This window comes from Miscanthus floridulus, chromosome 7, assembly GCF_019320115.1.
Source record: "Miscanthus floridulus cultivar M001 chromosome 7, ASM1932011v1, whole genome shotgun sequence".
NCBI classification, from domain to species: Eukaryota; Viridiplantae; Streptophyta; class Magnoliopsida; order Poales; family Poaceae; genus Miscanthus; species Miscanthus floridulus.
In genome coordinates this window covers 95,604,784-95,625,684 of record NC_089586.1, presented here as the reverse complement: position 1 = coordinate 95,625,684, position 20,901 = coordinate 95,604,784, and the positions used below count along the sequence as shown (strand labels likewise).

At 42.6% G+C, this 20,901-nt stretch overlaps 1 pseudogene; it reads left to right on the top strand.

Annotated features, from left to right (window-relative positions):
- The first annotated feature begins 1,473 nt into the window (after nt 1-1,473).
- Nucleotides 1,474-8,260, top strand: LOC136467356 (serine/threonine-protein kinase Aurora-2-like; annotated as a pseudogene).
- Nucleotides 8,261-20,901: the final 12,641 nt, after the last annotated feature.

Here is a 20,901-nt window from a genome sequence, read left to right as displayed (position 1 = left end):
TGCTAATATCATTACATCAAGGCGGACCTAATAACAAATCGCACATAACTAATAGGCAAATCAATACAAAAATTAACTAAATTTGCCACTAGGTAATAATTTACACAATGCTGCTTACTACCATTATAGCATGCACCAAATAATTAACAATAGTATGATTTCAAAAAAAAAAATTAACAATAGTAATTTGTACGACAATCAACAAGAAACCATAATGCCAATTTAACAACTCTTAGGCAAACTAACCACTATTTAACAAGAACAACCTAAAAACAGACCTCAAATGAGCTACCAAATCAAACTAAGTCATACAGTACATAAATACATCTACAAAAATACCATAGCAACATACACCCACGGTTCCACAATTTTAGAGACAATGCAAGTAAATCTATGCGGACAGATTGGAAGAGGGGAAGGAGCATTACCTCGGGGAACCGTCGGCAGGCGAGATTCGGCAGCCTAGAGGAGCATTTAGGAGTTAGGGTTTGTTGGGGAACGGATGGGGGGGGAGAGAGAGCAGGGAGCCGCGACCAACAGAGAAGAATGGAGGGAGGGAGGAAGAAGGGGGCCGCGGCACGGCCTTATGTGCCTAGACCTCGGCGTTGAATCGGCCCACGCCGAGGCTTGTGGCTCGGCGTTAACTAAGCCCATGCCGAGCTTTGCGGGCCCCAGTGCCACGGGAAAGCGTCCAAATCTGAGATATGGGAAGAACTAGTGCGCCATTTTGAGTTAGGGTTCGTGGGGGCTGAGAGGAGAGAGAGAGAGAGAGAGAGAGAGAGAGAGAGAGAGAGAGAGAGAGAGAGAGAGAGAGAGAGAGAGCGGCGTCAGCGGCGGACGGAATGAGAAGGGGAGGAAGAAGAGAGCCGCGACATGGCTTTAGTGGCCAGAGCTCGGCGCTGAGTCAGGCCGCGTCGAGCTATGGGCCTCGGCCTTAACGAAGCCCACGTCGAGCTTTGCGGGACCATTGCCGTGTCAAGACCTCGACGCTGAGTCGTTCCACGTCGAGTGTAGAGGGGTTGGCGTTAACTATCCCTACGCCGACCAATGTGGGCCCAGTTGCCATGCCGGATATTGCGCCCAACGTCTACGCTAATGTGGCACCACCTTGGCGTCAACTGACACCGCGCCGAGGACCTAACCTCAGTGTGATGTCCTAATGCGACTAGTGTTTGGTCTATTTTCAGAAAATGTTTCGTCAGGGGTTATTTATAAAAAAGTTTTAAAAAGAGACCAAAATACAAAAATTTCACGTTTGGCCTCGCCGTGTTGGCCCCTGTTGCGGCGGAGTTGTTTGTGTTGTTGTGAAACATGGCCCACAGGTCAGTTGGCGAAACCGCCACAGCTTTCTCCAGGTTTCTGTCTTTCCCGTGATCCAGACCGTAAACAAAGCAATCGACGGCTCAGGATTATCAAGGCGTGTCGAATTATAGAACCCCGATCCAGTCCCACCTCAACGCCGGTGAGGCCGCTGACTCCAAACGGCTCGCGGCCCTCCACGTGAGCGGCACGGGCATCCAGTACCAGCAATCCAGCGGGCGACTGGGCGAGGCGAGAAGCCAATGATTCGATCGTTGCGTTCTCCCCTCAATTCCAAACTTCTCCTCGCCTCGCCTCGCCGCTCCCCGTCCCCCATCCCCCTACCCACGCTTCCTCCCCTCTGCGCCGCTCCTCCAGGCTCCAGCCATGGCGATCGCCACCGAGTCGCGCGGCAGCGAGGACAGGGTATACTACTGCTCCCTCTCCCCTCCCCCTGGTCGGATCCGCCCGCGGATGTTTTTGGGGGGCTCCGTGCCTCCGTGCGTAGCGGTTGATTCGTGGGGTTCGGCGAGCGATTGGTGTGCTTGATTATAGTCGTCTCCGTAGTCAAATTGGTGCCGGTTTACCGTCGAATCTGGTGGATTTTCCTCCGTCTCTTTTGCCCCTCTTTTTGTGGTTGCTGTAGCTCGTGGACGCGACAGGGTCAAACAGACGTTTCTTATTTTCCTGCGTGTGACATTAATATATCGTTGCTTTATTAGCTGTGCACAGTCCATTTTGTCAATATATCCTTTTGCGGAGTGATGATTAGGGTTTGACCTATATTTGTGGAAACAGAAATGCTATAACACACATGTGATTTAGAAAAAAAAAAAACACATAGATTTTTTTTATCTCTCGCCCTCTCTCTTTCTCACCGGCAGGGCAGGTGCCAGGCGCCTGCAATGGAGGATGGCTGGAAGCCCTGAACCATTACGCTGTGGCTGTGCAGTGCGGGGTGTAGAACAAGCAAGCAAGGCAGGGGGGCCTAGTACGTGCGTACCGTCTTGGCGTGGTCCTGGAGGCGGAGCGGCGGCGCCCAGAGTCTTCCAGTCGGCGAGTGCGGGCGCGAGGCGTCGCTGCATGTCGGCGGTGACCTGCGCCTTTAGCTGCGGCGACTTGAAGAAGGCGCCGACTAGGCCGTGCACGTGCCACTGCAGGCTGCCGTTGATGAGCAGGATGGAGGACTTGCCCATGAGCTCCGTCAGCGACCGCGGGTACCAGGGCACGAAGGCGCGCGCGTCGCTCTGCAGCACGAACCGGCTCACCTCCGGGTCCGACGTCACCACCGTCGCCGAACCGACGGCGAGCTCGCCCCCGCGCCGGCCATGGCAGTGGCGGTGGCGGCGGCGGCGGATCTGTGATTTGTCCTTCCATAGAAAAAAATTGTGATCTGTGATACGTGATATGTGGAGGCTGGAGGCTGAAGAAGGGTGGAGGCGGTTGGATCTTAATCCTATGGTGCAAAAAAATTCATGTGTTGAAACTGCATAAAACACATGGTTGTGTAGTAGACAGACTCTTGTTGAAAAGCATGGGCATCCCCTTTGCTTGGCTTGTTACACCTTGCGCCAGTGAAGTACAATATGGGGTTTACCAGATCCTTCGCTTAGGAGTCTAACTCTTCATTCTGTTCCTGTCTGGTTATCCATGAACTTCACTCCATTTGAGTGATTTTTCCTGTGTTTAGAGGCTTTGTAAACGAGGGTTCATGACTGATTAAGCTTCTAACGAGGGTTCCAGCTTCAGAGTACTGTGGTAGTGCTTGCGAGCTTGGTACCCTGACCGCAGTCCATTGTCTCAATATCCTTTTGCAGAGTACATGATTAGTTTTTTTTTACCTCTATGTGTGCAAAAGTATGGGCGTCCCTTAGTATTTTAACTCTCCATTCTGTTCCTGGTGTGGTTATCCCTGAACTTCGATCCATTTGAGTGGTTTTCCTGAGTTTAGAGGGTTAGTAAACGAGGATTCATGGCTGATTAAGCCTCTAATGATGGTTTGCGCCTTCAGGGTACTGTGGTAGTGCTTGCAAGCTTGGTAGCTGGCTGCAGTGTAATGGAAATATAATGATGCATTTTGTTTTCACTTTGCAGGCTCCAGCCCACAGAAACGAGAAGCGGTGGGTGCTGTCTGATTTTGAGGTTGGGAAACCTCTTGGGAGGGGCAAGTTTGGCCATGTTTATCTGGCCAGAGAAAAGAGGGTAAATAACATGTTTAAGCTTACTTGCACTGGTTATTGTGAGTCTCTAACTTTACTGAATGGTGTACTATACCGTGATTGCTTGGAGTTGACTACTTCAGTATTGTACAATGTCCGTATCTGCTAAGTGAACTTTTTATATTATGGTATACTCAGCAAATGTACTACTGTAACTAATGTTAATTGTCAGGAAATATTGCACTGGTTATTTTTAGTCTAGCTTAGCTGAAGGGCGGGCCTGGTGCAAGCGGTAGAGTCTTACCGCCTGTGACCGGAAGGTCCCGGGTTCGAGTCGTGGTCTCCTCGCTTTGCACAGGCGAGGGTAAGGCTTGCCACTGACACCCTTCCCTAGACCCCGCACAGAGCGGGAGCTCTCTGCACTGGGTACGCCCTTTTTATTTTTAGTCTAGCTTAGCTGAATGGGTACTGCACCGAGATTGCTGTGATTTGACTAATTCAGTATTGTACCCTATTTCGTATCTACTAACTGATTTTTTTATATTATTGTACAGCAATGTTGTGACTAGAGTTCGAACAAGCGATGGAGACACGGATGACTTCCCGATTAAGATAGGACTACATCAAGGGTCAGCTTTGAGCCCTTATTTGTTTGCTTTAGTGATGGATGAGGTCACAAGGGACATACAAGGGGACATCCCTTGGTGTATGCTTTTCGCGGACGATGTAGTGCTAGTTGATGAAAGCCGGACAGGAGTGAATTAGAAACTGGAGTTATGGCGGGAGACCTTGGAGTCCAAAGGTTTTAGACTTAGTAGAACTAAAACTGAGTATATGAGATGTGACTTCGGCACTACTACTCGGGAGGAGGAAGATGTTAGTTTGGAAGGTCAAGTAGTGTCTAGGAAGGATACCTTTCGATATTTAGGATCAATGCTACAGAGGGACGGGGATATTGATGAAGATGTTAGCCAAAGAATCAAAGTAGGGTGGATGAAGTGGCGGCAAGCGTCTGGTGTCCTATGTGACAAAAGGGTACCACAGAAGCTAAAAGGCAAGTTTTATAGGACGGCGATTAGACCTGCTATGTTGTATGGTGCAGAATGTTGGCCTACGAAAAGACGACATATTCAACAGCTAAGTGTCGCGGAAATGCGTATGTTGCGTTGGATTTGCGGTCATACAAGAAGGGATCGAGTTCGGAACGATGATATACGTGAGAGATTAGGGGTAGCACCAATTGAAGAAAAGCTTGTCCAACACCGGTTGAGATGGTTTGGACATGTGCAACGGAGACCTCCAGATGCACCGGTGCGTAGTGGAATCCTAAGTCAGGATAGTAACGTGAAGAGAGGCAGAGGAAGACCGAAGTTGACTTGGGTAGAGGCAATAAAAGGAGACTTGAAAGGATGGAATATACCCAAAGACTTAGCCTTAGATAGGAGTGCTTGGAAGACAGCTATTCACGTGCCTGAACCTTGATTGCTTCTGTTGGGTTTCAACTCTAGCCTACCCCAACTTGTTTGGGACTTAAAGGCTTTGTTGTTGTTGTTGTTGATTGTACAGTCAGCAACAATACTACTGTAACTAATGCTATAGTCAGCAAATATACTACTGTAACTAACAATAAACATGTTGAATGACAACGCTGGAAACGTCTTATAGAGTGTTTTTTCCGTTTATGCTTTAGTCAATCATCCTAGTGAGCAGCGCAAGTTTGGCATTGTTTATCTGGCCTGAGAAGAGAGGGTAAATAACATGTTTAAGCTTTCTTTTGGTTAGTTGAACTGCTTATTTTTAGTCTGTAACTTCACTGAATGATTTACTGTACTGTGATTGCTGGGAATAGACTACTTCAGTATTGTACAATGTCTGTACTTACTAAATTATTATGGTATACTCAGCAAATATACTACTGTAACTAATGTTAATTGTCAGCAAATATTGCACTGATTATTTTTAGTCTCTAGCTTAGCTGAATGGTTACTGCACCGAGATTGCTGGGATTTGATTAATTCAGTATTGTACCCTGTTTCGTATCTACTAACTGAACTTTTTTATATTATTGTACAGTCAGCAACTATACTACTGTAACTAATGCTATAGTCAGCAAATATACTACTAAACATGTTAAATGACAACGCTGGAAACATCTTACAGAGTGTTTTCTGTTTATGCTTTAGTTAATCATCCTAGTGAGCAACTAGGGCTTACAGTACGTCTTTTTGTGGAAACAGAGCAGTCAAATTGTGGCTCTGAAAGTGCTTTTCAAGAGCCAACTCAAGCAATCACAGGTCGAGCATCAGCTGCGACGCGAAGTGGAGATTGAGTCATCTTCGCCATCCTAATATTCTTCGCCTGTATGGGTACTTCTATGATCAGGTAAAAACATATCCACATTTCTAATATAGAGTTACCATTGCTTCATTTATATGGCAAGAGACATCATCATTTCTCTGTCGTGGAATTCTCAGAGCCGGGTTTACCTAATCCTGGAATATGCTGCCAAGGGTGAACTGTACAAGGAACTGACAAGGTGCAAACATTTTTCTGAGAGACGTTCAGCAACTGTGAGTTGATGCTCTGTACATGTACTTGGTGAATTTATCTGCAGCTCATTTTTCACCAAAGTAGTAATGGAGATTTCCTTTTATTTTTAGTATATTGCATCATTGGCTAGAGCTCTGATCTACCTTCATGGGAAGCATGTCATCCACCGGGACATTAAACCAGAAAATCTTTTGGTTGGAGCCCAGGTACTTGCATTGTGTTTTTTTGGTATCCCTGATCTGGAAGATTGGAACTCTATGCTTACTTACATTGTTGTATGTTTCCTTGGAACAGGGCGAGATCAAAATCGCCGACTTTGGCTGGTCCGTGCACACCTTCAACAGAAGACGGACTATGTGCGGAACTCTGGATTACCTGCCACCTGAAATGGGTACTTTGCTAACCATTTTCCTCCAGTTATCAACTAGTCCTTGAAAATTCCCACAGCTGTTCCAGCTCTCTATTGGCCTATCTGCTTTCCTTGGCTCTGAATCCTGTTGTGATTTGTCCAGTGGAGAAGACAGAACATGATTACCATGTAGACATATGGAGCTTGGGTATTCTGTGCTATGAATTCCTTTACGGGGTCCCACCTTTCGAAGCTAAGGAGCACTCAGAAACATACAGGAGGTAACTCCACAACTCTGGGATCTTAGTACGCTGCAATTTTGTCCCTAATTTGCTCATGTGAGTTCTAGATTATTTCTTGTGATTTTGAGCTATGCTCTGATAATTGTGAGGAGACTTTAGAACTTGCATACAGTGCTAGTGTAGCAAAGAGAATGCACTATATTGATCACCATAGCTCCACATGTTTTTAGATCCATGATTTTTCTATCTATCATTAGTATATACGTAATAGCATAGTGAATATCTATCCTTGTGGTTGTGAAACTCGAGTCTTTGACTTGCTTGTTTGCGGCTTTGAAAACAACTGCTGTTTCTAAAAGCAACTATGGGATCTTAGTATGCAGCGATTTTGTCCCTAATTTTCCCATGTGAGTTCTAGATTATTTCTTGCGACTTTTGAGCTATGATCCGATAATTGGTGAGGAAACTTTTGAACTTGCATATAGTGCTAGTGTAGCAAAGAGGAAGCACTATATTGATCACCATAGCTCCACATGTTTTAGATCCATGATTTCTTTCTATCTATCATTAGTATATATGTATGGCATAGTGCCATAGTGAATATCTATCCTCGTCTTGCGCAAAAAAAAAAAAAAAAAAAAAAAAAAAAACTATCCTCGTGGTCGTGAAACTCAAGAGCAACTGCTATTTCTGAATCTGTCATTTGTCCCTAACTTGCCCATATGAGTTCTAGATTATTTCTTGCGACTTTTGAGCTGTGCTCTGATAATTGGTGAGGAAACTTTTGAAGTTGCATATAGTGCTAGTGTAGCAAAGAGGAAGCACTATATTGATCCATGAATTCTTTCTATCTATCAATAGTATATATGTATAGCATAGTGAATATCTATCCTTGTGGTTGTGAAACTCAGAGAGCAACTGCTGTTTCTGAATCTGTCGTTTTTACTTGGATACAGGATAGTGAAAGTCGACTTGAAGTTCCCACTGGAACCATTCGTTTCACCTGCCGCGAAGGATTTGATTTCTCAGGTAAGAAGTCTTCAGTTTTTCCCTTGTCTTGTAAAGAAAATGGCTGTTCAGATTCAGAACCTCATAAATTGTTGTACACAGATGCTGGTCAAGAACTCGGCGCAGCGGCTGCCACTCCACAAGGTTCTTGAGCACCCATGGATCGTCCAGAATGCCGACCCTTCTGGCGTGTACAGAGGGTAGAACCACCACCGGCTGAAGACTGCCGCTTCTCCACTCTCCCCAATTCGAGGGGAGTGCGCAGACACATTGCGACCACTGGCTGAAGACTGCCTCTCCTCCACTCTCCCCAATTTGAGGGGAGTGCGCAGACACATGGAATGCCACGAGGAATCAGCTCATGAACCCGGGCCTTGCTGGATGTGTTTTAGTGTTCGATTTGGTGGTGTGTCTGTATTGGGGTGTGCAGTGTTCCACATGGGTTTGCGTGGGCAAGCGTTCATCTTCTTTAATCTAATGGCAGACAGTTGTACTGCTGTGTTTGGATAAAAAGTACACAAAAAGTAACAAGATTAAATGAGATTGAAAATCTGAAACAAACACTGATTCGGATTTTTGTTCATTTTTTTCAGATAAAAATGTTCAGATTGTTTGCTTGTTGGATATCGCTATTGTCACTAATCAATTGGGTCCAGAACTAACTCAAGGGGAGTAAATATAGACAGTGATCAATTGGGTTCGGTCTAGAGCTAATTCAAGGGGATTAAATATAGGCACTGTGGAGTAACATTATGGCACTCAAATATGATAAGGACATTTTCTGTGCAAAGAACAGCTGGTTGCCCCAAACTACCAATAACCTTTTTCTTGTCAATTGCTGAACCATCTTCTGCCAAAGTTAGTCCGAGTAAAAAGTAGGAACCTAAATACATGTGATTTGGCCAAAGTGTGTAAAGAGTTGCCCCAAATTTGTGTGTTATATCACTTTATTGTGCCACACCAAGCCCTTGTACACAGTATTTCCTTACACTAATCACGTCCTCTGTATACCAACTATATGTAATCGTTAGCCCGACCACTGGTTACTGTTGGGGATGAAAGGTACAATTTTGTTTCGTGACTAAAAGCTATTAATGTGTCAGATGAGTGACATCTGTACTACTCAATCGTGCACCCTGCACATGCTAGAAAGAACAAACCATTTATTTCTGGTGGGGCAATCATGTACCTTTTGAGTGTTGTTTACTTTATATTAGTCTGAAGACTGATAGCAACATAAATTTTTGAATGGGAATGGAAGCTCGCAATTGCTTCATGGATCATTCAGCTGCTTTGTAAACAAAAATTGGCTTGGTCCATTACAAGATGAACAAATTGGAAAATACTCATGCTTGTGGAGCTGACGAAGAGGCTATTTTAGGGAGAGCAACATAAGCTATTAGGGTTCTATTCTAGGAAGCCTTTTGTTTTCTTTTTTGTTGCTGTTTTGGATGCTAAGGACAAAAATCATTCAGTACACACAGTCAGAAGTGGAGGCCATCAATTGGAAAATTCTTGATGCCTGTGCATGTTGATGCTTGGTCGTGGGACACGTCAGGTCGAAAGGGACCTATTATTGGTGGTGCTTCTCTGACTAGTGTCCATGATGGTGATGATTAGGAGCACTTGCAACAGGCAGGCTCACCACCTCCATGGCTCCTCCACCATTCCACCCGTTTGAAGGAGGAAAAGGGTATTCAGGAATTCCATTGGAGGGGTCCACTGCACTTTGGCCGTATTGATTCTCTCTCCTTTTTTGTGGTGCAGTTTCCACCAAAAATGCATGGTATATTCCCTCTGAACTCTGAATCATTATTTGTTGCAGACTGAAAAACAGTATTTTTTTACATGGTATTTTTCTCACTTTGTTGCCTTTTATGGCCCTGCGACAATATCATGAAGAACTAATTCAACTAGATTCATGGAAGTTATTTTTTCACTTGCACTGAAGAATTGAGGGATGCAGAGGTTGATAAGCACGAAGTAGTGGCAAAACAGGAAGGCCACACTCCTCAATCTCCCTGTTCCAAAAAGCGCATCTCAAAAGAGGTGCCAAGATACCTTTTACAAAAAGGTATCTTTATTTTCTGCATCGTGGATCTGTAGATTTGGTCACTTTGGGAAAATCTGAGTAACCTCAGTTTGTTGGTAAAGATTGGTTAGTTGGGGTTTGGCCTTTAGGTTGATTGTTAGAAACTTAATTGCTAAGCAATTGGGTAGCAAGAAAGGACATTTGGCTTCCAAATTTTGGCAGCAAGCATGGCAAATAGTCAAAAGCTGACACCAAATTATTACTTATAAAAAGGTTAATGAGATTAGTATAGAGGTTGTCTTAGGTTTTACCAGCATGAATGCCTTGGGTGGGTCGCTGGATGTAGTACATTTACCTTCACTACAAATTAGGCCTGGTTTAGTTCTTAAAAATTTTTACCCCAAAATATCACATCGAATCTTGCGGCACATGCATGAAGTATTAAATATAGACGAAAAAAAACTAATTGCACAGTTTGGTTGAAAATCGCGAGACGAATGTTTTAAGACTAATTAGTCCATGATTAGCCATAAGTGCTTCAGTAACTAACATGCGCTAATGATGGATTAATTAGGCTTAATAAATTTGTCTCGCAGTTTTCAGACGAGCTATGTAATTAGTTTTTTTATTAGTATCCGAAAACCCCTTTCGACATCCTCGAAACATCTGATGTGACATCAAAAACTTTTCGTTTCGCGAACTAAACATAGCCTTACTCTTGGACAGCCCCCAAACAAGGATAGGAATGGAGAATTGTCAGCAGAAGGAATAGCTGCAGAATTGATGTCTGGTGAGACAAGAATAGCATGGATAGGGATTTCCAGATAATGCCACGTACGCGCCCCATACAGTAAGCTTTCATCATTATTCTTTTTTTTTCCATTAAAGCACACCACCACTAGCCTCTTTAAAATGCCACCGTGCAAGTTCTTCTTGGTTCTCACAAGAGCCTTTGCTGCATCAACACCTGCCGGCTGCAGGCAGGTAAAAGCATCCCTCTCCTCCCCTCTACTGCAATCTTCTGCCCCCCCCTGCAGATCATGGAGGAAGCTTGGCAGGAGTGTCTGCATGGTTCTTGAGAGTTGCGTAAGCAGCAAAGCAGTGCATGGATGGTTGGAGGACAATGGCCAGCTGAGCTGCTGCTGCTCCTCATCAATCATCAGTTTGTATTTGTCCATGCCTCTTATGGCCGTCTTCCCTGGCTCCCAGTCCGGGAAGGCCCGGTGAGGCGTGGACAGAGACCGGCAAGTCAGAGATCGGCAATGGTGAGCTCCTGCAGGAGCCTACTCCTTATTTACCAGTTTATAAGGTTTCCCTCTACCTGTTGTTGCTCGTCTTCCTTCGTTTCTTCTTATCTGTCTCCTCTTGCCCTAGAGCTGCACCGGTGAGAGCAGAAGATTTCAGTAGAAGTCTTTGCTTTGTGGAGACAGTTTCAATGTTGGTTTTGGAATATGCTACTGTGATTTGCTCGTGTTTACCCTCGTAAAGATAGCTTGTGAGACCTTTATTTGTGCTGTCGAATCTGCAATCGTGTTTGATCTAAAGGACGCAGTGACCGTTGCCATATTGTTGGATAATTTTTAAGTGAAAACTCCACGAGCTGAAAACAAAGTAATGGACGGACATTCTACTTCTGCATGGTGGCCTGGATCCTGATCAGGTCCTCAGAAATTTACGCAGGCATGTCCAGATGTCCTGAATCCTAATAACACCTTATCAGGTCGTCAGAAATTTATGGTTTCTGAAGCCTGAAATGCTGCTGGGGTACGCTGGCACTGCATGCACCGAGTGCACTCTGCGCGAAATGATTCTGATTTTCCCTTGCAAGTTGCAACAGTGTATATCTATATATATATACTGCTTGATGGTAGTACCGCACACAGTGTATATCGATAATTTAGGGGAAAAGATGTCGCAAGTTTTCCTGGAATGTGTTTTTTTATCGAATGCATCATCATTAATGTTAAGAACGAAAATTTTCTTGGAACATTCATGTTTTCAGAAAGAAAAAAAAAAGTCTAGCCACTCCGCTGTGAGACGTGACACCGCATTATGCCGAAGCTGGAGAATCGACCAGCTGCTGGACGAGTGAAAATTCACACACACAGATAAAATAACCTGAAACGACAGCTCTGGGTGAGTGGTGTCACAGATATGTTACATCACTGTTTAGTTCCCAAAATTTTGCAAAATTTTTTAAGATTCCTCATCACATCGAATCTTTGGACGCATGTATGAAGCATTAAATATAAATAAAAAATAAAACTAATTACACAGTTTAGACGAGATTCACGAGACGAATCTTTTAAGCCTAATTAGACTATGATTGAACACTAATTACCAAATAACAACGAAAATACTACAGTATCATTTCCCAAAAAATTTCACCAACTAAACACGGCCTGGTCGGCCAAGCAACTCTGAGCTCCAAAAGGCTGCACGCCATGTGGTATTAACAGTAAAACTTGTGTGCCTTCTAAATCAGTCTGACGGCCCTTTGAAACACATGAATTTGTGCAGGATTTACACAATAATTTTCTACATTCCGGAGGGGGCATAAATAAGTTGACAAATAAATTTCTAGAGGCATTTTCAATTTATCCATGAACTTTGTTTCCGAATTCAGTCTAAATAAGCTAGCAAATAAATTTGTGGATGCATTTTCAGTTTATCATGAACTTTAGTAGGCCTGGTTTAGTTGGCGATTTTTTTTTGAAAATGATACTGTAGCACTTTCGTTGTTATTTAGCAATTAGTGTCCAATCATAGTCTAATTAGGTTTAAAAGATTCGTCTCGTGAATTTCGTCTAAACTGTGTAATTAGTTTTATTTTTTATTTATATTTAATGCTTCATGTATGCGTTCAAAGATTCGATGTGACGAAAAATCTTGAAAATTTTTGTAAAATTTTAGGAAGTAAACAGGCCCCAGAAGTAGACGGAAGGAATATAGATGAAAGAGAGGACAGCTCTTCATGCGTCAGACTAAAAAAACAGTCACATCCGTCCTTGAGAATAAAATCAAGTGTACATCGTATGTGTGCTAAGATGAATTTCCATATGTACAATGATGTCATAAATAAATAATAGATACAATATATTGAACAAGTGACATGTAAATTGCTCTCTTCGTTTCTCTTGTAATCCGTACTTTTCAACTTGTTTTTTTAGCTGGAACAGTATTTTTCTCTCATAATAAATTAGTCGAAACAGTGTTTCAGCTTGTTTTTTTCAGCGAAGCGAATTGGGCCATTATACGATTAACCACAAAACGCTTGCTGACACTTCCTGATGCCTACCTAAAATAGCTATTTTTGTTGATTTTATTCGTCCAAAGGCATTATGGTCATTTCGCAAAGCCAACTCACCACCCCTATCAGCCCACCTACCGGCCCGCCCAAGCACCCGAGCTCCTACGCGACACCGACGTCGTCACTAGTAGAAAAATGACTTTTGATCCACTTCGAAATTTGGCTTTAGTCCCGGTATTTTTCGCGCCCGGGACTAGAGAAACCTTTAGTCCCGGTTGGTAGCTCCAACCGGGACTAAAGGTCCCTGCCCAACGGTTACTGCGGCAGGCTTTTGCTGCATGGGACCTTTAGTCCCGGTTGGAGCTACCAACCAGAACTAAAGGTTAACTTTTACTTCCGGTTGGTCCCTTCAACCGGGAGTAAAAGTCTACTCTCGGCTGGAGGCTCCGTTCGAGACTAGAAAGGGACTTTTAGTCCCGGTTGGTGTCTCTAACCGTGACTAAAGGTCCCCTCTTATATATCTCTTCTTCCTTCCCGAACCCGAGCCACTTCGACCTCAGTGCTCTTGCTTCATCGCCGACCTCTCTTCTTCCTCATCGCCGGTAATCACAAGATTTCTTTGATTACTCCATTGATTCTTCGGTTTTAAAGGTTACCAACTTTATACTCTCATGTTTCATCAGTAGCATATCTCATTTTGTGGACTAGATATATGTGGTTTTTTATGATGGTTTTTTTTATTTATAAGCCATTTAAACTCAAAATCATTTTAAACTTTGCATATTTGGATGAAGGAAGGTTAAAGTAGTTATTCAAAACTAGTATTCAACTTTCATTTCTAGCATGCATAGCATACTTTATGGTTTAGAGATATAGAGAATTTGAGAGTTTTTTAATTTTATTTGTTTATAAAATGAGAAATTTATATTATATTAAAATGAGTATAGAGAGTAGATGGCAACTACTTTCGGGTCCTCGGCCTCTCATCGGGTTCCAAAACGACTGAGGCCGGACCTCCCTCTCATTGCATGCGGCAAGTATAAGGAGAAGATTGTGATAGAGTACCGGGTGAGGAAGGAGTGTCCCAACAAGGGTCGTATCTTCTACAAGTGTCTGGATCGCAATGTGAGTTATTTTATCGTATTTGATGATTACGATTAATTTATACTTATTTTTATGATGATTGTGATTAAAGTTTTAATTTTTTGTTTTAATTTCAGTGGGATGACACTGGATGTTTAGGCTGGTACTAGGAGGAAGAGTATGTTGAACACGTGCAAAACTCTCTTACACAGGCGGCTACGGCGGCTGATGAGGCAGTGATCCTACGGAAGAAGCCCATAGATATTGAACAAACGCATGATCTGTCTGTTTTAGTTGGGATTGGTCGTGAAATCCTTATGCTGCTGAAGTGCATTTTAGCTTTAGTTTTTTAGTGGTAGTTGGGATTGTCTACATTGTAGCGAGACTTTTATAAATTAATACCTTGTGTGGTGGCATGCATATCATATAATTAACTAATTATGTTCTAGATTTTAATATGGTACGTATATCATGTAATGCAGATGAGCCAGCATTGGATGTACAATACTGACTGCCGCTCCCAAGAGTTCATTGAGGGCGTGTATTCTTTCTTATGTGTGGCCGAGGCAAACAAACACGATGGTTTTATGTGCTGTCCATGTGCCATATATAAGAATTTGAAGGAATATGCCAGCTCAAGGAGTCTTCATTCACACTTGTTGAAGTCTGGTTTCATGCCAAACTATATTTGTTGGACGAAGCACGAAGAAACTAGGGTTGTAATGGGAGAAGGTGAAGAAGAACAATGGGACGATGATGACATTATTACTGAATATGGTGCCTTCAATGATACTGCAATGGGAAAAGCTGAAGAAGAGGTAGGGGCAGAAGATGAGCTCGCTGATGATCTTGGTCAGGCCATTCATGATGCACAAAGAGAATACGAAAGTGAAAAGGAGAAGATCAAGTTCGAGCACATGCTAGAGGATCACAAGAAATCGCTATACCCAACTTGTGATGCGGGGCAGAAAAAGTTGGATACCACACTAGAATTGCTGCAATGGAAGGCAAAGAATGGTGTATCTGACAAGAGATTTGGGGAGTTGCTGAAAATCCAAAAGAAGATACTTCCGAAGGATAACGAATTGCCCACCACTACATACAAAGCAAAATAGGTAGTCTGCCCTTTGGGATTAGAAATCCAGAAAATACATGCATATCCTGATGACTGCATCCTCTACCGTGGCGAGAAGTACAAGAAGTTAGATGCATGCCCAGTATGTCATGCATCGCGGTATAAGATCAGGCAAGATGACCTTGGTGTTGTTGAGGGTGAACGTCATATGAAGAAAATCCCTGCCAAGATTATGTGGTATGCTCCTATAATACCACGCTTGAAATGTCTGTTCAGAAACAAAGACCATGCAAAGTTGTTACGATGGCACAAAGAAGACCATAAGGTAGACAATATGTTGAGACACCCTACTGATGGGTCCCAGTGGAGAGCAATCAATAGAGAATTCCTGGAGTTTGCAAATGACGCAAGAAACTTAAGGTTTGCTTTAAGTACGGATGGTATGAATCCTTTCGAGAAGCAGAGCAGTAATCATAACACTTGGCCTGTTACTCTATGTATCTACAATATTCCTCCCTGGTTATGCATGAAGTATAAGTTTATTATGATGCCAGTGCTCATCCAAGGCCCAAGGCAACCTGGCAATGAAATCGATGTGTACCTAAGGCCACTAGTTGAAGAACTTCTACTTTTGTGGAATAGACCAGGTGTACGTGTGTGGGATAAGCACAAACAGGAGCACTTTGACCTACGAGCATTGTTGTTCATAACAATCAATGATTGGCCTACTCTAAGTAATCTTTTAGGACAATCAAATAAGGGATATAATGCATGCACGCACTGTTTCGATGACATTAAAGGTATATTTCTTGAAAAAATGTCAAAAGGTCATGTACCTTGGCCATCGTTGATTTCTTCCTATGAATCACCCCCTAAGAAAGAAAGGCAAGCATTTTAAAGGTAAGGCAGACCACTAGGCCAAGCCGGGCAACCGAACTGGTGATGATGTACTCAATATGGTCAAGGATGTGAAAGTAGTATTTGGAAAGGCACATGGCAGCGAACCTATTCTGAACGACATCGATGGTCATGCACCCATGTGGAAGAAGAAGTCCATATTGTGGGAGCTACCCTATTGGCAAGTCCTAGAGGTCCGTAGCGCGATCGATGTTATGCACCTAATGAAGAATCTTTGTGTAAACCTGCTAGGCTTCATGGGTGTGTATGGAAAGCCTAAGGACACACTTGAAGCATGACAGGACCTGTGGTGTTTGAAAGAACGAGACAACCTGCATCCAGATAAGACAGATGATGGACGTCATTACTTAAGTCCTGCTAGCTACACTCTTAGCAAAGAAGAGAAAGAAAGCATGTTTGAATGCCTAGCAAGCATCAAGGTATCATCTAGATTCTCCTCGAATATAAAGGGTACAATAAATATGCCAGAGAAAAAATTCCTAAACTTAAAGTCCCATGACTGCCACGTGCTCATGACGCAATTGCTTCTAGTTGCATTAAGAGAAATTCTACCTCCAAATGTACGTCTAGCCATCGTGAAGCTATGTGCATTCCTCAATGCAATTTCTTAGAAGGCAATCGATCCAATAGATCTAGCTAAACTATAGAATGATGTGGTTCACTGTCTTGTTAGCTTTGAGTTGGTGTTCCCTCCTTCCTTCTTTAATATCATGACACACCTCCTAGTTCACCTGGTCAAGGAGATTAGCATTCTCGGTCCTATGTTCCTACACAACATGTTCCCCTTTGAGAGGTTCACGGGAGTCCTAAAGAAATATGTTCACAACCATACTCGGCCAGAAGGAAGCATCGCCAAGGGCTATGGAACAGAGGAGGTCATTGAGTTTTGTGTTGACTTTATTCTCGACCTTGACTCGATTGGTGTTCCTAAATCGCGACATGAGGGGAGACCAAGTGGAAAGGGGACACTAGAGAAGAAACCATATATTGGTACGTAGGACAATTATTTTAATAAAGCACACTACACAGTTCTGTAAAACTCCTCCTTGGTGGATCCATATATCGAGACACATAAAGAGTTGCTCCGATCTGAGTTTCTAGGGAAGTCTGAAGCTTAGATTATGCGTCAGCACATAGAAACTTGCAGCGACTAGTTGTGAAAAGAATGTTAGGGTGATGAGAGTATTGATGAGTAATTATATTTGTTGGCTAGGCAACCATTGTGGCATATCCTCATATACAAATGATATGAGATAAATGAGAATACATTTTACGCAGTAGCCTAAGATAAAAGGAGCACCAACCAAAATAGTGGTGTCCGCATAGATGCCACCGACCCTAATGGAAATAAGCAAACATATTATGGCCGCATAGAGGAGATATATGAACTAAACTATGCACCTACTTTTAAGGTACCTTTGTTCAAGTGCCAATGGGTAAAGACGACTAGAGACGGGGTAGCAGTCGACAACTAGTATGGAATGACAACCGTGGACCTCAACAATATTGGGTACAAAGACAAACCGTTTGTCCTTGCCAAGGAAGTAAATTAGGTGTTCTATGTCAAGGACATGTCTACAAAACCAAAGAGAGGGAAAAACAACAACGACCCAATCAATGAGCCAAAGCGTCACATAGTTCTTTCAGAGAAAAGAAACATCGTTGGAATTGAAGATAAGTCAGACATATCAGAAGATTATGAAAAGAATGACCGAATTTCACCCTTCACAGTGAACAAAGACCCAAGCATCTAGCTAAATGATGAGGACACTCCATGGTTACGGCGCAATCATAACCAAGGGATATACGTTAAGAAGAAGTTCACTATTGTGCCCGCTTGATATATATAGTGATGTTTAATAGTGTGTATTAGAGGTATTATGTAATAAGTGTGAAATCAAAGATGTTTATTAGGTGTTTCCTTTTTTCTATGTTCAGATTAAATTTGTGTTTGATGGTGGGATTTCCATGTCGCACAAAGCAAAAAGCAAAAGCAATGCATCTGATGTGAAAAAAATAGTGAAAAAATTGTTTTAGTCTTGGCTTGATATGGTGATGTATTATACCTATTATGTAATAATTGTGACTTCATATTTTTTTGTCATGTTTTCATATTTTCTACGGTTTAAATGAATTTTTTGCTTGACGGTGGATTTTCCGTGGAGAATGTGTGATGAAAAACCAAATGATCAACGTTAATAAGATGTGAAAACTAATTTCCTGTCAAAAGCAATAGTTTTAATAATTTTAATCAAGTATTATATTTTTGCATGGTGCAAATCGTAATTATTATTTATACTATGTTAAATATTTATACAGTAAAACAAAAGAGTTTAGGTTATAAATTTTTGTTGTGTATAATAATGCAAACCAAGTCTAGAAATTTTTTTTTATAATTTTTTGGATAATATTTTATTTATTAGGCAATTAATAACTCTCTGCATATTTATATAAAAGAAATATATAAAAAAGGAAAAACTTCTAGAAACTACCAGAAAGCCAACTGCAGCCCACCTTTACTCCTGGGTGGATCAACCACCCGGGACTAAAGGTGGGCTACGTTTTCGCGGCCCGCCCTAAAATAACTTTAGTCCTGGGTTATGGCTGCACCCGGGACTAAAGGTCAGACCTTTAGTCCTAGTTCTTACCATCACCCGGGACTAAAGGTCCTTTAGTCTCGGGCCATGGTTTCACCTGGGGCTAAAGATCCCCTAAATATATATCACCTCGTCTTCTTCTCTGCCTCCATCATCTTCATCCATCGCCCGAGAGCCACCACGCCACCGTCGCTCCTCATCAGCTCCAACTACCTCCACGCGCCTCTCCCATCTCTCGCCATCTCCGCTGGTGGCCCGGCTTATGCCTCTCCTGTTTGTGTGCGGCGCCTAGACCTGGATCCATCGCCATCGTCCTCGCACTCACCCAGATCTGATTTGGATCTACCACGCCCTCATTGCCATCGTCGATCCTCATCCTCGTCATTGCTAGCTTTGTCCCTAGCTCCACGCGCTCGCACACCTCACCGTGCGCTCGTCGTCCCCTTCACCGGAGCGCTTGTCATCGTCCCCTTTGTCAAAGCACTCATCGTTGTCCTCGTCGCCGTGTGCTCATCCTCGTCATTGAGAGATCACCTCCGGCCAACACCGTGCCTCGAGCTCATCCTTCATCCCTGGCGGTTGGCTCTACGCGCATGCGCGCCTCGTCCTGCCGGCTCCACACGCTCGTCATCCTCCACACTCATTATCCTCGATCTCCTCACAGTGCGCGCTTGTGCTCGTGCTCGTCCTTGCCATCGTGCTTGTGCTCACCATGCTATATGTGAGCAACAGTGTGTGTATGAGTGTGTTTAGGGGTGACCCTAAGGCACCTCCATCAAAATCTATCTGATGATAGATTGTTTTTTCCATCGTAGCCTTGCTCGATCCTAAGGGAGCAAAACAAGTAGCTCGTCATCCAGATAGACAAGAGGTCAAGAGCCATTTTAATTAGCTCTCTCACGGAAGCAAGCGAAATCATCTCGTCTCAACGAATCTGAAGATGCTCCGATTTGGTAAAGGAACCAAACACTGAGATTTGCTTGGAATCCTCATTCAGCAACACAAATATATGGTGTCGAGCAATAATGAAACCGAATACATATACCTACACTACACCCTTAGGGTCTGCTTGGTGTATGTGTAAGCACGATAAATGTTTTAATTAGAGCCGACAACCTCTTTTTTCAGCATGAATTAATCCTTTTTTTACCTGGACCTATCAAGTGACACATCAAAATTGTGTTACTCGATTCAGTGTTAGTTCTTGTTATTTGTTAACTAAACTGAAGTAAACACGCTACTATACACCACTTCATCCCACCTTACATAAAAACATCAAATCATGCGGGAGCACGTATGCGAATCTTACCCCACGGCTTTGCCACCACACCACCGCAGCATGCAGATGCAGGCGATGACAATTGACAATGATGGACATTGAGCACAAGCACTAATAAAATTCATGTCACCCTAATTATTATTTGCATGGTACAATATATAGTTGTAGAAATATATTAGAATCTCCATCACAATTGAAAAGATTGTTTTTATTAGTGCTATGAATTTTTTGGTATATATATCTGAATTTTGATATATTAACATTAATGTTGATATATATCCTAATATCCTAAGCTCCGCTCCAAACCCTAATATTTTTAGAAAATAAGAAATCAAAGTTATGCTTTGGAGACTTGAATTTTGAGTGTAGTTATTTAATTAATTTTAAGCACATGACTCGATCTATTTTATAGATATATGGTTTTTATTTTTTATAGATATATCTAGTGGTGTAAAAGCTAGATGGCTGCCCCAAGAGACAACATGGATGAAGAAATGATGGATATTATCAACACCGGCACTCAATTTGTTGATGGTGACCAGCAGGATGTAGATGACGGAAGTCAATACCTGGCTCTTGAAAATAATCAAGAAAATATTGTGCAAGAAAATACTGGCGAGGTAAATATATTTATATATATATTTGAATATCTATCATCTATTATGTGTACACATGATATTTATTTATTCTTTTTTTATACGTAGCCCTCTAGATCGACGACCACAATGGTGAAAAGCAAAAATATTCGAGGCCCGAAAAAGCCATTGGAGGGGCGCTACATAATATCGTAATTCAATACCGAGATAGGCGAACCACTTGGTCCACATGCAAGGAAATTCATGCAACACTGTGGGTACCTTGTAAGGGACAGACTTTCGATCAGTGCACATGAATGGAAGCAAAAGATCAACGAGCCTCATGTTAGTTTTGTCTCTGATCTTGATAAGAATTTAATTTGGAATGATATCCTTCAATATTTCATGTTGCAAGCGGATGATTATGATGATATCAACGATGATGAATTGAAGGAGCTAGTTCGAAAGTGGGCTATGAAGAAGAT